This window comes from Artemia franciscana, unplaced genomic scaffold (assembly GCF_032884065.1).
Source record: "Artemia franciscana unplaced genomic scaffold, ASM3288406v1 PGA_scaffold_52, whole genome shotgun sequence".
In the NCBI taxonomy this organism is placed as follows: domain Eukaryota; kingdom Metazoa; phylum Arthropoda; class Branchiopoda; order Anostraca; family Artemiidae; genus Artemia; species Artemia franciscana.
Window position 1 is genome coordinate 782556 of NW_027062693.1, and position 19698 is coordinate 802253.

Sequence of the window (19698 nt, forward strand, 5' to 3'; positions counted from 1 at the left end):
GAAGGACTTGAGGGCAAGGCTTGAGACAAGCATAGTTCTTGCATCCCCCTTTTCAAAACAGATGTAAAAATTCTTGAAGGTGTCCAGAGAAGAGCCACTAAGATGGTGACTGGACTGCATGAACTCCCTTATCCTGCTAGGCTATGCAAGCTGAAACTCCCAACTCTGGTTTATAGAAGAAGCAGGTTGATGCCATTCTTGTTCATAAACTTATTAATTCAAAGGCACTTCCTGATCTTTCTCCCCTGGCATTTCAGGACTCTTATACAAAGGGGCATAATTTACAGTTATTCAGGCATTTCTCCTCAAAGCAGCAACATGCCCATTTTCTTACCAATTGTGTTGCCAATCTCTGGAACAAATTACTGCCAGATACCATTGCTGCCCAGACCACAGAAAGCTTTAAGAACCATCTTGACAACAAATGGTCAACAAATGATTGGAAGAATAACTGGGAAGCACTCAAATCAGCAACATCAAACCACTAGTCAAGTGTACCCATTCAACCATGTGTCATGTATTATCAACTCTGAAGTTTCTACCAGGAAAAATCCTTAGATTGCTCCAAGCTGCAATTTAATGTAATTATTATTATTATTAAATACTATTATATTTGGAAGCCTCTTTGTTGAAACGAGTTTTGTGTAGTGTATTGATTTGACACAACCTAATGTATTTTTTTTTTCCAGCAAGACATTTTTAAAGACAAAAAAAGATAGCTTCAAAAAAAACAAAAAACAAGAAAGCAAAACCAGCTTATAATACAGACAAGTGAAAATTGCTCCCAGCAAGTTTCAATCAAAACCAAAAAGCAAATTTTTCCTAAACTGGCCATTCTTCCACTGTTTTAATTTATTTATATAGCCTAACCTATATATTCTTGTATGTGAATTTCATTTTGTACTTGTATGATATACCCACTACTGCTCAATTTGTTCATGCATTGACACACCTTAAACCAGTTTCTTATACCTTAGCATGAGAAAAAACAAAGAGAGGTAACAGAATAGATGGGAAATATACGGTTCGAGATATATGGGGGGGGGGTTAAAGTATTTGGACAGTAGTAAGTCAGAAAGCAAATCTTGCTTCTTTTTATACAGAATAACTGTAGCTAACTGATTTTAATTACAAAACTACCCACTGTAGTTTACCCCCCCCCCCCAATTAATGTGTAAATATATAGCCCAAATTTGTTTCTATGTATTATATATTCACCATACTTAAATGTACTTTATTAGGATTTACTTTTTGAGTGTAATGGGTATGTCCCTTTCATTTTTAAGTATGTAAACAATTTGTAGGTTTAAATTGGTTATATACAAAAAAAAATAGTTTAATAATTAGTCACAGTTAAAATATTGAAAGACTTTCGAAAATGCTGCTAGTGTCTTCAACAAGCTGATGAAAACTTGATGAAAAAAAAGTCAAATTGCAATTTTTACCATGTTCATGAGACAATTAATTTGAAAATTCTCTTACCACCAGCATTCTGGTTTAGCTTCCATAATCTAATCAATTCTTGTCTTCCTACAATTATTTGTCTAATGATACCAAAAATATTGGTGGGACAGGGGTACCTTGAACCAGGGAGTACCATAAGCTAGGGGCATATCACCCACTTCCTGTTGCAGAATTTCCTCCTCCCTTTTACCCAAAATTGGTACCCAGTCTCTCTACATTCTGAAGTACTTTTGTTCAGTTTGGATCAGGACTCTATTTGTGATACTAAAAAGATTGTTTTCTGCATGTAAAGTAAAAATGTTGTTTTTCACTAGCTGTTTACTTTTCTGGGGAAAATTTTTTTAGATTCTTCTGATTATAAGATATTTATAGAACTGATATCTTGGCTTTAAAACTGTGGTTTGGATTTATGTTTTATTCAATACGTTTATTAACTAGCCCTTTCATAAGAATTATTATGCCATGGGGAACAATGAACCAGTGGTTGATGATGCTCCATAGCTTACTTAGTACTTTGATAAGCATACCTTTTATTATAGGCTTATAGGCCTACCTTTTACTTAATGGCCTATAGGCCTACCTTTTACTTATAGGCCTATAAGCTTGCCTTTTACTTACTCTTATTAATTATCTTATTTTTAATGATTGAAAATTTGTGTCATATTTTCAATTGTTGATTCTACAATGAGAAATCCTGCAAAAAAAGACCATTCAAGGGTTGACTTCTGCCAATGTGATGAAAAATGATGTCCTAGAAGTTGCAAAGGAGCAAAACTACTAGAAACAACTCGTTTATACTGCATAACTTATTCTACTCTCTTACAGTGCCTTAAGAAGCACAATAAGGATGAAGATTATTTTTGCCTAGACTATGGGAAAACAAACAGAATATTCACCAGAGAACAAGAAGGCTTGCTCAGCAAGTATGTAGTAACAGCATCCAAGATGCATCAGAGTATGACAAAAAGACAAACAAGGAGGCTATTTTTTGAGTGTGTTTCCTCCATTGGAGCAATGGTGCCCAAAACATAGAAGGAAAACAAGCGTGCTGAAATTGACTGGATGGAAGGCTTCAAAAAACAAAACATTGAGATTTTCCTCAGAAAGCTCAAGCCTACCAGCCTAGCAAGGGCTATAAGTTTTGGTAAGCCGACTGTGATGGAGTTTTTCCATAACTTGAGATCAGTTTACCAGAAGAACATCTTTGAGCTACACAAAATTTGGAACATGGATGAGACCAGTGTTACATCAGTTCATGTTCCTCCAAAAGTTTTTGCAAGAAAGGGAGCTAAGCAGGTAGGACAGACTACCTCAGCTGAACATGGGCCTCTGGTAACAGTCTGCACTGCAGTCAATGCACTCAGGACTTTCACCCCCCCCCCTTATGCTGGTGTTCCTGCAGGTTAATTTCAGGCCAATTATGCTCACTGGTGCCCCACATGGGCTGATTGGGAGAGTAAATCCCAGTGACTAAGCCTTTTCAAAAATACTTGTTACATTCCTGGCCCATATCAAGAAGTTCTCTGGTTGTAGCAAAAAGAGAATCAGATTTTGCTAGTTATGGACAACCATGACTCCCATATTTTGCTTTCTTCTCTTCAGTTTGCCAAAGACAATGGCATAGTTTTACTCACTATCCATCCCCAAACAAGCAACAAACTTCAACCATTAGATATTTCAGTTTTTTATTCATTCATAGCAGCTTATAACAGGACCTGCAACTGTTGGATCATAAACAATAATGGGAAAGTAATTGATATCCACACCAATGCTAAGTTTGTAGGAACTACTTTTCCAAGAGCATTTCAACCCATAAACATAAAGAGTGGTTTCCAGAAGACAAGGATCTGGCCTTTCAACATGCAAATGTTCTCCAAAGATTCCTTTTTGCCAGCCCACATGACCGACAGAGATGACCCTTCTTGAAGTGAGTCAGCAACTATTTCTGCTGATCCTTTACAGAAAGAAGGAATTTCTGAATCCTTCACTCAAGATGCTTCAATGTCCACTGAAATTTTAGTAGTGGAAGAGCTACTCTGTTGACTCCTGAAGACTTTGTCCCCATTCCAAAGCTCATCCTAGGAAAAATGCCCCTTGGAAGGGTTGCAAGAGAGTTAAATTAATTGTGTTAACTGATACTCCTAACAAAAATCAGCTTATGGCAGACATGATTGAAAGGGAGAAAAAAAAAGAGCAAAATAAACAAGAAGCATCAGCAAATGTTAAAAATTTGGGAAAAGCAAATGCAGGAAGTAAGAAAATGAGCAAATCTAGTGATCCTACTGATTACCCACTTAGAGCTTTAGCAAAAGCACAAAAAGTTCTCTCTTAAATGTCCAACAGGAGTTCAGAGGAGGGGTTGAAGTGGAGCATTGTGAAAGCAAAGATAGTCTTACAATGGATTTCAAAAAAGAAGGCATTGGGAGCTTGCAAAATACTGAGACAGAGGTGGGAGACTATGTGCTTGTTGCAGTCCTGATGTTATGAAGCCTGATGTGGTGTTTTGCCTCCTCAAACCAGTTCCTGTTTGTGGAATATCCAATCAGGACAGTTTGCTTTTGGTATAAACCTTCATCATTTTCACTTAAATAAGATTTTTTTTATGTTTTCCTACTTTTCATAGCTGAATTTTTATATCTTTATTCTTTTATGTAACTGAAATCAATCAATAAAAAGATAAATCATACTGGTTCATCATACCCTATGGGTTGGTGCATTATTTAGTATTAACCCAAAAAACAGAAAAAAAAATACTCAGAAGTGGCCCAATAAATGAGCTATCTTTTCATGTAAAAGAGTTGCAGAAAATGTCTTTGGGTTGCCTTGAAAATAAAATCAAAAATGAAGTTTGGTTCAAGGTACCTGACTCTCCCCTACTCTGGGAAGGTATTGCCAAGCTTCTATATTAACCCTCTTCTGATTTGTAGGTATTACATATTTGTATACTTGACAGTGTATACCTATCCAAATTTTGACAGAATGACACTTTACCTTAATTTTCAGTTACTAGTTGCTTTTTCTCTAAATTTAGGCCTAGTTCAAAACTACAAATTCATTTATTTAGACTAGAATTTTAAGCTATATTAATAGGTAGTAGTTTCTCAGTTTAGGAAATGGTAAAATTCTAGTTAATTAACTTCTTGCTATCTCAGAAAGGGTTTAGGTTAGGAAAATGAAACTTTCAGGGATGAATCTACAGATTAAAGTATGTGCCAGGAAGGTATTTTGAAGGAACTACCTCTACTCTTTCTCCTTCTAGAGGCCCTGACCTTTGATGACCTTTAAAATATGTGTGTTATAAAAGTGAAACCTTGCAAAATAGATCTTCTGCTTAATTGAAGCACAACAAAATTGTTTTCAGCTTCATAACTTTGCTCAATTCCATTTTATAAGGTTTCAAAGATATGCAAATACATTTCCTAAATTTTGAAAAAAAAAAAAACATTGATATGGTTCAAAATTCTATTCAAATAACAGGAATTGCATTTTCAGAGCTAAAGGCAGAGAAAAAGCAACTAGTAGGGCCTAACTGAAAATTAAGGTAAAGTGTTGTTTTATCAAAATTTCAATAGGTAATAGACCTGTCATGTAGACAGATTTCAGTGCCCTCTGGAGGGAGAAGGAGTAGAGGTGGGTACTTTAAAATACCTTCCTGGGACATACTTTAGCCTTTAGACCCATACCTGAAAGTTTCATTTTCCTAACCTAAACCCTTTCTGAGATAGCAAGAAATCAATTAACCAGAATTTTACCTAGGAAACATATTTGCAGATTTTTGAAACCTTGCAAATTGGTATTGAGCAAAGCTGTGAAGCTGAAAACAGTTTTACTATGCTTCATTTAAGAAGAAGATCAATTTTAAAAGGTTTCGTTTTGATAAAACATAATTTTTTGAATGTGATCAAAGATCACTACCCACTAGAGGGAGAAGTGGAGGTAGGTATCTACTTCAAAATACCTTCCAAGAAAACAGCCTAGCCTATTCTAGTCAGTTGACCCATCCTTGAAAGTTCCATTTTCTTAACCTACCCCCTTTCCTTGATATCAAAAAGTAACCAAACTAGAATTTTACCACTATCGTTTCCAGAGAGTTTGTTTGAAATGATTATAAAAAGTGCACAATAGAAAGAAACATTGAAACTTCTGACTGGAGCCAAAATACAAAAGTAATTTAATGACTGCATAAACCTAAAAATATAACAGAGTACAAAAAATATACTCTAGGCTATTCAAATCAAAACATAAGATGACTGAGCATTAAATACAATGCTAGAGATTGCTAATAAAATGCTAGAATCCTGCACGACTTTTAAACAAATCATTTCTTCTTTTAAACTAGTAATCACACTTGTCGAAATCCCTAAACAAAGGGATTAGGGAAATCCTTAATTCGTTAAAATCCCTTCAAATGTTGAAAAGAAATCTGCGTTTTCAAATATAGCCGCAGTTGCTGTAGATGACTTGTTGCTATAATGGAAAACACACTATTGTTATATTATAGTTATAGTTATAGTATATAGTTTTAGTTATAGTTAGCCCAATCATAAGGATCGCAATAGTACTACCTAAAGGACGGTGTTCGTAAAGCTCGTAAAGTCGTTTGCAAAGTGTGTTTCCGTAAAGTTTTCACCGCTCATATCAGCTTTGTACTTTAAGTAAATGTCTTTAAATTTAATTGTCTTTACGTTAGGTTAGGAATTCCTTTATTAGGAATTCCTCTCATTGATAATGTTCCTATTATACATTTGGCCGTGCCGTGTCCGGTTTCTTCATTAACCTCTCTAACATCTAATAGTATCTTTTTTGGCGTCCCTTCCAAGCTTGTATTCTGGATTACGTCCGAAAGCTTATCAAAATGTGAACCACTGGGTATCGTATCACAGAATAAAATTCTGAATCTAAAACTTCGTCGATGATCTTCTCTCCGACTTTTGCTAAAACAATGTCAGTGAACTCTTTTTTACGGTAAATTTGTATGGTCTTTATAAAGTATCAAGAGCTGCCACATATCTCTCTAGAATTGAAAAATTTTAAAAAATTTGCTGCGTTGTTCTTCAAGTATCCTAACGGTAATGCTTTGTCTCACTAGGGTCCCTGTGGTGTCAAAAAAATTCACTGTTTTTTGTTTGTCTCTTCACGTTTTGCTTGCTGCAAAACTTTAGTTAGAGTGTTTTTATTAAGTGAGATATCCTCCTTGACTCTTGTTATTTACAAAATGATGAACACTCAACAAAGCTGCTTTTCGTGAATTGGAAGAGAATAACTTGCCATTTTTGTTTTCTTCGGCTTTTATTTGCTTTTCATTCTTTGATATTGCCGTAGATTGGCTTCTACCCAAGTTTTTTTGAATTGGTCGCTCCAGAGACCAATGGAGGAAAGGAAACACAGGACGAAGAAGACAGCAAATTTCTCGGTATACTGTATTCTGAGAATTGGTATTCTTCATACCCTCCCAGATGAAAACCCCTCTGTTTCATTTTTCATATTGAAGGATTAATTGGGAGGCGAAGGCGAACAGCTTTAGGTGATTAAAACGACGTGAAATAAGGAACTTGTCGAATAGAGACTGGCTTTTGCTAGAGACTGGCTTTCTTGTTTCTGAAAACTCGTGAAAAATACTTTCAAAATCGTCACTGTGACTTTTTGCAGCAACTCTGTCAATTGACCCCCTTGACCTCCTCTACTAATTGACCAATCACTTTGACCCCCCCCCCCCTGTTCAGCAAAATGTACAAAAGCTTTGTAGCAAATTGGCTAAAAGCCGAAGTTCAACCCCTCCTTGATCCTCACCAGTACGGTAACAGAAAGAATACATCAACATCCCATTATCTAGTCAGTCTTTTACATTTTATTTTTTAGTATGTTGATGAGCCTGGTAAATGGCTAAGCTTAATCACAATTGATTTTAAAAAGGGTGTCGATCTGATTGATCATAACATTTTGATTTCTAAGCTTTTAATTGATTTTAGAGTGAACCCTGCTGTTCCGAAAATCATTCAGAGTTTCTTAATAAAATATGTTCCAAATTTTGAAATATAAGAAGTCTTTCTCTGAACCTGAGCCAGTTTTTATGGTGTACCTCAAAGTACCATCCTGGGTCCTATTCTTTTTCTATTTATGATTAATAATGTTGCTAATGATTGTGAAGTCCAATGGATATATGTTGATGACCTTACCCTTGGAGAAATCTGTGAAGCAAATGAATGTAGCAAAGCTCAAGTTTTACTTGATAATGTGGAGACTAGAGCTTCCGTTTCAATTATGGCAGTAAATGACAGTAATTCTTCTATTTTAACTTTTTTTTTTTAATTCTTCTGAACCTAATTTCCTGCCAACTATCTCTGATTCTCTTAAAGTTAGTAAGATAAAACTTTAGGGTGTTATTATAACCAGTGATTCAAAATGGGTAGCAAACACAACTATTACCTTAAGGTAAAGGTGAACCTTTGGATGATCGTTTGCAGCTATACTCGCCCCAAACATGTCTTGGACCAATCAGCGGAAGCTATTCTCCCTGGAGACCTATTTTGTGACAAAATCATACCCGAGTGCACAAATTCAGTTTCGAAAACTTTTCAATTGTCGCAAGTTATTTTGCGACCTATTTTGGACGAATGTCTCCAAAATGGTTGTGGACTTATGTTCTAAAGCCACAGGGGGAACTTATTCAGGCTGGAAAAAGAGGAAAATATTACTGCAGTGAGGGACTTAGTAGGATGCAATCATAAGAAATCAGTGCATAGACGCAGCCAAGAACTCGGAATGACAAGGGAGTGCAAGGACATGCAAGGAATGCAAGGACAGAAGAAAAAATTGCTGCAGTAAGGGACTCAGTAGGATGCAGCCCTAAAAAAACAGTACGTAGACACAGCCAAGAACTCGGAATGACAAGGGAGTCACTTTGGCGTGTTCTCACGTTTGATTGAACAGTGTAGTCCCTCACTACAGCAATGTTTTCTTCTTTTCTTGCACTCTCTTTCCTGCCTGAATAAGTTCCCCCTGTGGCTTTAGAAATAAGACCACTACCGTCCCATGCTCACCGAATTTCGTAACCCAAGTAACAATCGTGGTTTTGGTGGAAAGTTGTGACAATGGATGTTTTCGAAACTGAATCTGTATACTCTGGTATGATTTTGTCGCAAAATAGATCTCCAGGGAGAACATCTCCTGCTGATTGGTGCAAGACATTTTTGGGGTAACTATAGCTGCAGAAGATCATCAAAAGGTTCACCTTTCATGTCCTGCAACAGAAAGGATATTTGTAAAAAAATGGATTTTTATCGAATAAAATATGGGTATGAATCTTTTTGGGTCACCCTGTAATAAGAATTTTTCACTAAAACAACTTCCAGCGCTAGGTATTAGGGTTCTGCGTGGGGGGGGGGGGTAATCCCCATAGACGTAATTACGGGGCTTTTTACTAAGCTCAAAAAACGGCTATCGCACAGCTTTGATATAATATTTTTGGATAAATAATAGACGTGGAGGACCGGTCACCCTCTGATCGCTTTTGATTCTTAAAAAGAACACTAGAGCCTTATATTTCTAATGAAATGACTTCTTTGCAAGATTTCAACGACAAATCTTTCTGTACCTAGTGCTTTGGTCAGAAAAATAAAAATAATACTATATGCCTAGGTCACTTCTTACTTAAGGACGGCTCAGACGGCGTTTGTAAAATTCGTAAAGTCGTTCGCAAAGTGTGTTTCCGTAAAGTTTTCACCGCTCATATGAGTCTTGTACTTTACGTGCGTTTTGAGCAGCAAACTATTCAAATTTCTGAAGCATTTCATATTTCGGAGAAAAGGTCTTGAAGAAATAAGGAGCTTGGGGTGTGAGGAAAGTGAAATGAGGCATATGGGCTTGTTACATATTGTATTTTCAGGATCAAGTATATCCTCATTCCCTGGTTTCTCCCAGTTTCTTGTAAAATTGATAGTTGTGCCAAAAATCCTGGCAAGAATTCAGTCCATAGCACCCTAGATATTTATTTGCAAAATACTGAAACCAAATTCAAAACCAATGCTTTTCTGCAGGTTTTTCAACCAGAGAAATTAATATATCTTCAGTTTCCTTATTCCGCATTTGCAAATCTGATTAAAAGTCTTGCTCTGGAACTCTTTCCCTATTGGTCATCTTAATGAACTTTATGAAAAAAGTTAACTAAATTTGAATTTTAATGTTTGCTCATGCGAAGGTTTACGGAAGGCTAACGAAGCAACCTTACGAACTTTGCGAACGACTTTACGAACATTACGAACGCCGTCCTTTAGGCAGTGCTATTTTGCTGCCTATATTTGGTCAACTGTTATGTGTTTTTCATCAGAATAATGAGTCATCAGAGCAACTGAACATCAAAGAAACTGACAATTAGAGCAACTTGTTTTCCAACTCCGCCTGTAAGAAGTTACAGCCAGTCCCAAGCCTGGATAAAGGAGGAGGGTTTGGCGGTGGCCTAGCAGCCTGCCCCTAGAAAAAGTTATGCTATAGAAACATCCAATGTGAACCAAAGTTTTTTTTCCCCAATTTGTGTGATATGATTGCCCAACGTGATACCGACCATGGACCATCCTCGGACACCCTATGACGACGACCTTGGACCGCCCCCGGACACGCTTCTTGAAACCCAATTGCCCTATTAAACTCGTTTTCTGGAATGTAAGAACCATGGCCCAACTATCAAAAGCTGAACAGGTTCTGAAAGAAATGGATAATTATGGCTTGGATATTCTAGCCCTCTCTGAGGTCCGTTGGACTGGAGCAGGAAGACAGAACCTGGATATGGGGTATACTATCCTGCACAGTGGCCTCGAGAAAAATAAAGAAGTGGGTGTAGCCATAATGCTCTCCAAACCAGCCTCAAAAGTGCTGACGAAATGGACCCCCATTAACGAAAGGATCGTCACAGCCCGATTCGCTGGTAACAATGCAAAACTAACCCTAGTAGCGTGCTATGCACTAACTAACGACGCAGACGACGTGACGAAGGACAGCTTTTACAACACCCTTCAAGATGTGGCAAAAGACATTCCCAGTCATGACTTAATCTGCTTCGCCGGTGACTTCAACGCCAAAGTGGGAATGATAAGTCTTACTGCCCTGAGGTCCTGGGAAGCGAAGGACTCGGCGAAATAAACGAAAACGGAACGCTACTAGTGGACTTTGCACTGGCAAATGACCTAATAATTGGGGGTACTATGTTTGCACACAAAACAATCCACAAATATTCCTGGAACTCCCCAGACGGGAGAACGCACAACCAAATCGACCACCTTCTGATAAATAGAAAATGAAAGTCTAGTCTACAAGATGTGAGAGCCTTCAGAGGAGCTGACGTGGCATCCGATCACGCCCTAATGATAGCAAGGATATCATTGAAGTTAAAGGCTGCACCGAAGACCAGTCCCAAGGCAAACCCCGCTTTCGACTCCGCTAAGCTTTACACTCCGGCAATACGAAATGTGTTAGCCCTTACACTCTCTAACAAGTTCGAGCCCCTTGCCCTAGATGATGACACTGACGCCAGTCTGGAGTCGACCTAGAACACCATCAAGGAGGTTTACAACCAAACGGCTGCTGCTACGGTTGGGTATGCCAAGAGGCCCAAAGACCAATGGCTATCCAAGAGGAAATGGAACCTGATTGATGACCGACGCAACCTAAAACAGCAGCTTCTTAATGGTGGTGAATACAACAACACAGTCCTAAAGAATCAACTGTACAGAGATCTGGATAAACTAGTCAAAAGAAGTGCAAGGGGGTACAAGCGCAACCTTCTGGAGGAAAAAGCTGCCATGGCGGAGGAAGCGGCAAAACGAGGTGACTCCAGAGCCGTATACAAGATTACTAACGAAATCGTGGGGAAAAGCCGAAACGTAAACGGACCAGTCAAGGATGCGAGTGGCAAAATTGTCACAGACCCATCGGAAATCGCCGAAGTTTGGGCCTTGCATTTCGAAAAGGTTCTGAACAGACCCCGCCCTCTGGATCCGCCTGACATCCCCGTAACCCCCTGTTTGAACCTCCAAATCAGCACCAAAGAACGGTCTGATGTAGAAATCAGTCAAGCAGCCTGCAAGCTGAAAAATGGTAGACCTGCAGCTACAGACAGGATATCAGCTGAGATGATAAAACCATCACTTAGCGTCTGTATGACTGTGCGGCTGACACTCTTTGCTAGCATTTGGAAGTCTGAGAAAGTACCTGATGATTGGGCAAAAAGTACGCTCATCAAACTTTTTAAGGAAGGTGACGCGACAAATTGTGACAGCTGGAGGGGCATTAGTCTCATTTCGACTCCGGGTAAACTCTTCGCACAGATTATTCTCCAGCGCATTCAGACAGCCCTCGATAGTCACTTGCGTGACGAACAGCAAGGCATCCGGCAGTCCCGTTCCTGCACTGACCTCATCTATGTGCTACGAATGATGATCGAGGAGTCCAATGAATCGAGACAAAAAAATGTACCTGATTTTCGTGGACTTCGAAAAAGCGTTCGACTTCATCGACCGAGACTCGCTTTGGAAAATCCTGCGGTACTATGGAATCCCCAAAAAATGGTGTCCCTAATTGTTGCTTTGTACGAAAACACAGAATGCTGTGTTCGGACCCATGATGGGAACACCAGATATTTCCGTATCATGTCTGGCGTAAAACAGGGTTGTGTCCTTTCTCCGTTACTCTTTGTCCTCGTTATTGATTACGTACTTCATACAGGATTTGGCATCCAAATTGGAGAAGTCAAAAAGCTAGCCGACCTGGATTTTGCTGACGATATTGCCTTGATGGAGAGGAACAAGGCCAAACTCCAGGATCTTATTAATACTATCTGTGAAAATGCTAGCCGACTTGGACTCAAGATCAACACGGAGAAGACAAAGAGTATGGCAACAACTGATTCCCCTCTGGACATGAAATGCGGAGATTCAACCATCGAGCAGGTCTTGGAGTTCAGGTACCTCGGCAATACTGTGGAGAATTCAGGATCAAGGGAGCGAGAAGTGCAGCAGAGGATTGGGCAAGCCAGTGGAGCTTTTAACCGACTAAAGCCAATATGGCGAAAAGTATTCCCTGAAGCTGAAATTGAGGCTATTCAACAGCAACGTCCTTTCTGCACTTCTCTACAGCAGTGAGGGCTGGAAGTTGAATCAGCAACAAGAAAGACGGATCCTAGCCTTCGAAAACAACTGCCTTCGGACGATCCTGGACATCGACTGGAGGGATCACGTCACAAACCAGATAGTCCGCTCTATCTCAGGCCAGCCCAGGGTCACAGACGTCATCTGGCAACGTAGATGGCGATACCTTGGGCACGTGATCCGTATGAAGGATGACAGGATCCCTAGGCAGATCCTAAAGTGGCAACCCCAGGGAACTCGCAGAAGAGGTCGACCCAAGAACACGCTGCGTCGCACCTACCAACGGGATTTGTCGAACATCCACACGACGATCCAGCCCCAGTGGGAAGATGTTTGGGCAGCGGCACACATGCGGGATGACTGGCGGCTCTTCGTGGATGCCCTGGGTGCCTCTGGCGGCACAGGAGGATCTAAGGTCTAAGGTAAGGTATTCCATCCGAGAAACTACGCCAAAAGGACGGCTAGTATTTGTTATTGGGACGTGTACATTCATTTTTGGGTGGGGACAAAGTTTCTGCTGGGAGTTTTTCCACTGGGGAATTTTCAATGGGGATGGAAGTTTGTAAGAGGTGAACTTGTCAGAAAATTATACACTGGAAAAATTGAATTTTCTAGAGGATATTTCCGTGGGAAAGGGGATTCTCCGTAGAGGTGGAGCCAGATTTTCTCGTATTATTTAAAAGAGGATCCGAAATTAAATAAAAAAGAATGTGTTTTCGACTGAAAGTAAGGAGCAACATTAAAACTTAAAACGAACACAATTTAGTATGTATATGAAGGTGGTTGACCCTTCCTCAGCACCTTGATACTTAGGCTAATGTCTGAGTTTTGTCCCAACTCCTTTAAAATGACTCCTGAAACACAACGGTCGGTTAACTAGAACAATAAGAAGTTTTTCTTAAAAGTACAAAGAACTTTAGCATATTGAGTGAGGTGTTGAGCTGTTGAGGAAGGGGGAGCCTCCTTTCATATACGAAATAATTTCTGTTTGTAGGTGTTGAGCTGTTGAGAAAGGGGGAGCCTCCTTTCATATACATAATAATTTCTGTTAGTTTTAAGTTTTAATGTTGCTCCTTACTTTCAGTTTGTTAACTTTATTTTATTCAATAGAAGGAAAGAAACAAGGGAAAAATTTGAATCATCCCAGGCAGTTTTAGGGGGATATAAAATGAAAAGAAATTATTTCGCATTTGAGGTTAGTTTTGCCCTCCTAAATAACTTGCTCTTTACGCTAAAGTTTGGCTTTTATCCCAATTAATTAAGAAAAACACCTGAAACACAAGGGCCTTTCAATTAGAATAAGATACTTTTTTGCAATACCAAATAGCTCCAGCGTAACGAGTGAGGTATTTAGGAGGGGGAAACCAACACTATATATTGAATAATTTCTGTTCGTTTTAATATTGCTCCTTAGTTTCTGATTGAAATAACTTGTTTCAAACCCAATAGGGTTGTGCATTAATTGATGATTGGTTTGGTATTACATAACATGCTTGGCAATAATTAAGATTCACAGTAATTATACGTCTCGTTCAACGCTAAGGATAAAGTAATCTTGAAATATTTAAAGATACTACAAAAGTATAGCTTAGTCTGCCTTTCGGCATTCGAAATTTGTTAAGAACCAACAAGTGCCCTTCCCCTCGGTATTTTTTAGGATTATTTTGTATGGGCTTGTGCTAGCTTTGTTCAAATTTCTTGAGCAATGCTTCGTCCTTTAATTTTAAGTCTAAATAAATTACTCGGCTATGCTGTAAGGATAACAAATTCAGAAATAGTAACTTTCTAATACGAAACAGAATAGGACTAAATGCAGCTTTGACTTTCCTCACTTTTACACCATCTAAGGGCTTAAGAAATAAATACATGAATCGATTCCTTCCAATTTCGTACAGGCTCATTGGCTCCTCACAAAGTCTTCTCCCTCCGGAGAAAAATAGGTTTCTCTAAAATTTAGGACAGTTCTGCAGCAAGGCCTGCTAAAGAAACAAGGGCCAGTCCTGACACCACCAATTCCTTGCACCAAACTATCTTACAGAATGCACTTTAATCATCAACTAAATGAATACATTCTTGCAGCAAGGCCTGCTAAAGAAACAAGGGCCAGTCCTGACATCACCAATTCCTTGCACCAAATATCTTACAGAATGCACTTTAATCATCAACTACATGAATACATTCTTGCAGCAAGGCCTGCTAAAGAAACAAGGGCCAGTCCTGACATCACCAATTCCTTGCACCAAATATCTTACAGAATGCACTTTAATCATCAACTAAATGAATACATTCTTCATTGAAAGATTCTAATATATAGACCAAGAAATCATTAGTTAAGCTGTTAGAATGCCATACTTCAGACTCCCCGATTGTATCAACGAAGATAAAACTCGGAGATGGTAAATCACAGGGTTTTTGTGTTATATATGCATTTAGGCTCCAGGCTTCTCCTTCCTCACAGACCGTTTTCTCATGATTCTGGTTCTCCATTTACATGGAGAATTGCCTGTTGATTTCCTTTTCCCTTCACATAGAGCATTGTTTCTTAAATCACGTTCTGCCACCAGACAGAGTATTGTGTCTAGAAATCCATGGAATCCCCAAATAAAAGGATTTGCCCCTATAAGATCTTAAAACTCCTCATTTTAGAGGAGGCTCATAAACTGGAATGAAAATACCGGAAGTTCATTATTACGAACTATTTTCGATAAAGATCCGTGTAGACTTCGATTCAGCTTGGGTACTTTAATTAAATTACGGCAAGTAGCCATTGGCTTAATTAATTTTTGTAAATTATTTACATTGTTTCTTCAATTTTTTCAGCTGGAAAATAAATAATTTTCAATGTATTCCAGGAATAGGTAACAAAATCTGTGATTTATCTTAAATTTGAAAAAAGCGCATTACATATAATTGATTAGGGTTCTTAGATTTTGGTTTACCCCTGAAAGAGGTGTACGATCCTGGAGGCATTACAATACCGGGCCAACACGATAAATGAACGGAACAAGCCCCGACATCCTTCCGATTCCCAACCTCACTACCAAAAATTATGTTGTTAAGTTACCCCCATTTGGGGTAATCACAGGGGTCAGCAAATCCAAAGTGCAATGGAAAGGTCTTACCCAGGGAGCACCTCCTTCATGATCAAGGCAGCTTCCGGCCAAGTAAGTATGAGTTGTTAAAATCTAGTATTTTACTAATATCTTCCGACATAAATCCGTTGCTTTGAATGTCACTCAGAAACTCGAATTTATTCAACAGATGCAACTTTACGAAACGTTTACGAAACTTTACGAAACGTCAGAGCAATGTGTCAAGTCTCTAAATCATTATAAAAAATTCCAGAGCCATTTTCTATAGACGGTACGCTCAGCTCTCTCATATGCTTGGTGCACCAATCCCGAAGGTACTGCAATACCAGGCGAACGCGTGAAGGTCGTGGAGCAGGCCCCAACATCCCTCCTGTTTCCAAAAGTCAGTTTAATATTCTGGGCCCCATTTTGGGACCGCATCAGATATTAAGCTGATAAGAACAGATTCTAAGCTTTGTTCTTAGCCTAAAGGCTGAGAAGCGATAATTCAACAAGGATTGTTAAAAAGTTTATTGGAATACGAGTAACAAAGTTTGCAGCAAATTTAATTTCGATTGCAACACTCAAATAACATTGAATCAACTTATCACTTTGTCTTTAGATTCTTATCACAGTATGAAACCTTTCCCATAATCTCAATGTTTATCTAAAATTTTAATGGTAAACGGAAATTTTTTCTATCAAGACTTGGACAAAATTGTCATTCAAAAAGGATAAAATTAGAGAAGATGGGCCTTGAATCAGAAATATTTTATCTTGTTTCTTTAGCTTAGAATAGTCGGAACTAACATTGATGAACGGCGTTAATTCACAGTAATTAGGGGGGGGGGGCAGAGAAAAGTAATTTTCAAAATCCAGAGGACAATTATCTTGTGTTTTTACTTTCTTTTACAAAAATACCCAAGAAAACACCCTCATTTTCAATGAAAATTGTTAGTCCACCAGTTGACACCATTGGTATAGATCAAAAGCGCCAATTCATGGAAACTAGGAGACAAGGCCGGACACGTAACACAATGCATTTAAAAAAGTTTCCGATGGGTTTTATAAATTTTTTTTGTATCCTTCCCTCCAATAGGATTTTCCACACACAGCCAAAGGAATAGGGCAGTGAAAAAGCATTCTTCAAAGTCCAGGGAGGGGAATCTCGTTGTCTTTTCAATTTATTTAAAAAAATACAAAAAACGAGCCGCTTTTCAATGATAATACCACGAAAAGATTTCTTTGAATCTAGTAGGGGGAATGCAAGGAAAAAATCTTGTAGAAGAAACCTACCTCTCCCAATTAAAGCCACTGGTATTCATATATGCTAAATGGTAACAATGCAAGTTATATTAAGACATTATTAAATTTTCTTCAAATATGGACTCAAAAGCTGAATTTCCAATCACCTAAGAAAAATACAAAGACACGAAACAGTGGAACTTTACCAGAAAAATGATTGCTTACTCCATTTTATAATTATGTATTCTTTTCATTTGTCATTTACTTGATTAATTCTATAATTCGATCTTGTTACTAACATTGTAGCCATAAGACTGTATTGAAGAATAGATGGTCATCAAGTATAATTCAAAATTATAGTAAAATTTGAGTCTAAACTTATTAAAGAACCCTAAGGTTCGAACCATAGAAAAGCAGGGGCGTAATTTGCTATGGGGCAGGGAAAGCAAATGCCCCTCCCAGACTTCGGCTTGCCTCCCCCCTAACCTCAATTCCCCCTCCCCCAGCTGAAATTTAATTTGTTCCAAAATCCTGCCTACCTAGCACAAACCTAAAAATTCAAGCATCAACAGAAACAGATCATTTTTTAAAGTACAATACGTCATGACGTAATATTATGCATGGACTTGTGCTAGTTTTGTTCAGTTTTCTTGAGAAATGCTTTGTCCTCTAATTTTTAGCCTAAATAAATTACGTGGCTATGGTGTAAGCATAACAAATCCAGATATAGTTACTTTCTAAGACGAAATAAAAAAAGGACTATATGTAGTTTGGACTTTGCTCGCTTTTACACCATCTAATGGCTTAAGAAATAGATACAAGAATCATTTCCTTCCAACCTCGTACAGGCCCATGTGCCCCTCACAAAGTCTTCTCCCTTTGGACAAAAGCAGATTTCTGTAAAATTTAGGACGGTTCTACAGCAATGCTTGCTATAGAAAAAAAAGGGCAGCCCTGATCGGACCAATTCCTTGTACCGAATATCCCAAAGAATACATTTTAATCATCAACTAAATGAATTCTTAATCGAAAAATTCTAGTATATAGACCAAGGAATCATTAGTTAAGCTTTTAGAATGCCATACTTCATACTCCTCGAATGTATCAATGAAGATAAAACTTTGAGAAGGTAATCGCAGGGTTTTTATTGTATATTTGCATTTAGGCTCCAGACTTCTCCTTCCTCACAGACCGTTTTCTCGTGATTTTCGTTCTCCATTCAAATGTAGAATTTCCTGTTAATTCTCTTTTTCTTCATATAGAGCATTGTCTCTTGAATCGCGTTCTCTTACCAGACAGAGTATTGTGTCTAGAAACCTATGGAATCCCCAAATGAAAGGATTTGCCCCTATAAGATCTCAAAACTCCTCATTTAAGAGGAATCTTCTAAACTAGAGTGGGAACAATGTTTCTAGAGAAAGGAGGAATCAGGGTCCTAAGAGAATGGGGGCTCAAGAGTACCTAAGACTTGATTTTTTGATTTTTAAAAGGATTGGACTTTTGTTCATATATGACTTTAATTATCCTGCATTTACCAGGGTTACTTGTCTGACCCCTAATCAAGACAGTTTCCTCAAGTAGTATTACTATTGATTTTTCATGTCATTTACGTCTCCTGAAACACTAAGGTTAAATAATCGGGTTTGTCGTATAAGTAATCTTGAAATATTTAAACATACTACAAGAGTATAGGTAATTGGCTGGGGCCCCACTCTACGTCAAGGCCATGGTCGCAAAACACGTACACAATCGGTTAGTAATTCTAGTCTCAAAGCAATTGTCCCGTGGATGCCGAACCTTAGAGATGTAATGACGTCCTATTCATAAGGGAACTATGGATGCGGCAATGCTATTCGACCAAGCAGGAAGCAACCTCCAAATAAATCGCCTTTGCTGACTACTTTTTCCTCAGGAAAACTCCATAGTGAATACGCAAACTAATGAAGGATCCCAATGACATGTAATTAAAAGTTGTATAGTTTCCTGCATATTTAAAGGTTCGTACCGAGTTAACCACCGCCGTTTATTGGGGTCGAAGATTGTGATGAGGTTGTTCGTCTAACTTAACAGTTCCCAACCGATTTTAGGTCATACCCCACCAGGATATGTTCAAAATCCTGATGTCTCACTGGTTGTATTTAAGTTTTGTTAATCGAAACATTAGATGTATTCAACTGAAGGAGGCTTAATGGGCAATTAACCTGGCAATTATCTGTTCTTGGATTATCCCTTAGGCTTTTTCAATATTAATGAAAATATTGTCTGACCACACACTTTTTATAGGTTCCATTGCTACTGAAGTTTTATTGAACTCCATCCTCTTGCATCTGAACCCAAGGTGTAACTGTTTCCCAGCATTACTAATCCTCCTTGTTACTGACCCTCCGTGCAACAGAACCCTTCTGTAAGTGAACCCTCGTGCAATTGAACCCCTTTGCGACTGAGCTCCCACACAACTCAACTCCCCTCGTTTTAGCAGGTCTCGTAACCGCATGTTTTTTATTCTTCACTTCTCTCACTTGATGGTCCAATTTATCCATTTTTAGATATTGCTAATTTGTCCTTTTGCACTATAAAACTTCTTTAAATAATTCTTTGTACTTTACTTTTACTTTTGATTTGTTCTGCTCCTCCTTATAGTACGTCTTGAACTTAAAATAATTTTGTTCTTCATTTTCTATTTGTTTCGTTGAAATTTTCACTTATGCTTTAACAGCAGATTTCTTCGCTCTTCACTTTTGTTTTTGACTCGTTGTAAATGTTGTTTTCGCAAGTATTCT

General features: G+C 38.3%; 2 protein-coding genes, 1 non-coding gene and 1 pseudogene across 7 annotated transcripts in view; all 4 read right to left on the minus strand.

Annotated features, from left to right (window-relative positions):
- LOC136041964 (zinc finger protein 271-like) overlaps nt 1-19698 on the minus strand; it is a 184777-nt gene that overhangs the window by 132290 nt on the left and 32789 nt on the right.
- Nucleotides 1-19698, minus strand: part of LOC136041962 (zinc finger protein 502-like) — a 58305-nt gene that overhangs the window by 20515 nt on the left and 18092 nt on the right. Inside the window, exon 1 of one of the 5 annotated variants that reach the window (XM_065726775.1) lies at nt 5684-5792. The exons of 1 other annotated variant lie outside the window; for it this stretch is intronic. The gene's annotated coding sequence lies outside the window, so the exon portion shown is untranslated. Of the gene's footprint in view, nt 1-334; nt 4319-5536; nt 5631-5683; nt 5793-19698 lie in introns of those variants that run through there. 3 more of the 5 variants (XM_065726776.1, XM_065726777.1, XM_065726778.1) reach the window with 3 other exon arrangements.
- On the minus strand, nt 15600-15774 carry LOC136041980 (U1 spliceosomal RNA; annotated as a pseudogene).
- LOC136041982 (U2 spliceosomal RNA) lies at nt 15987-16178 on the minus strand. The gene has a single exon (XR_010621142.1). It is a non-coding gene; the product is annotated as a U2 spliceosomal RNA (small nuclear RNA).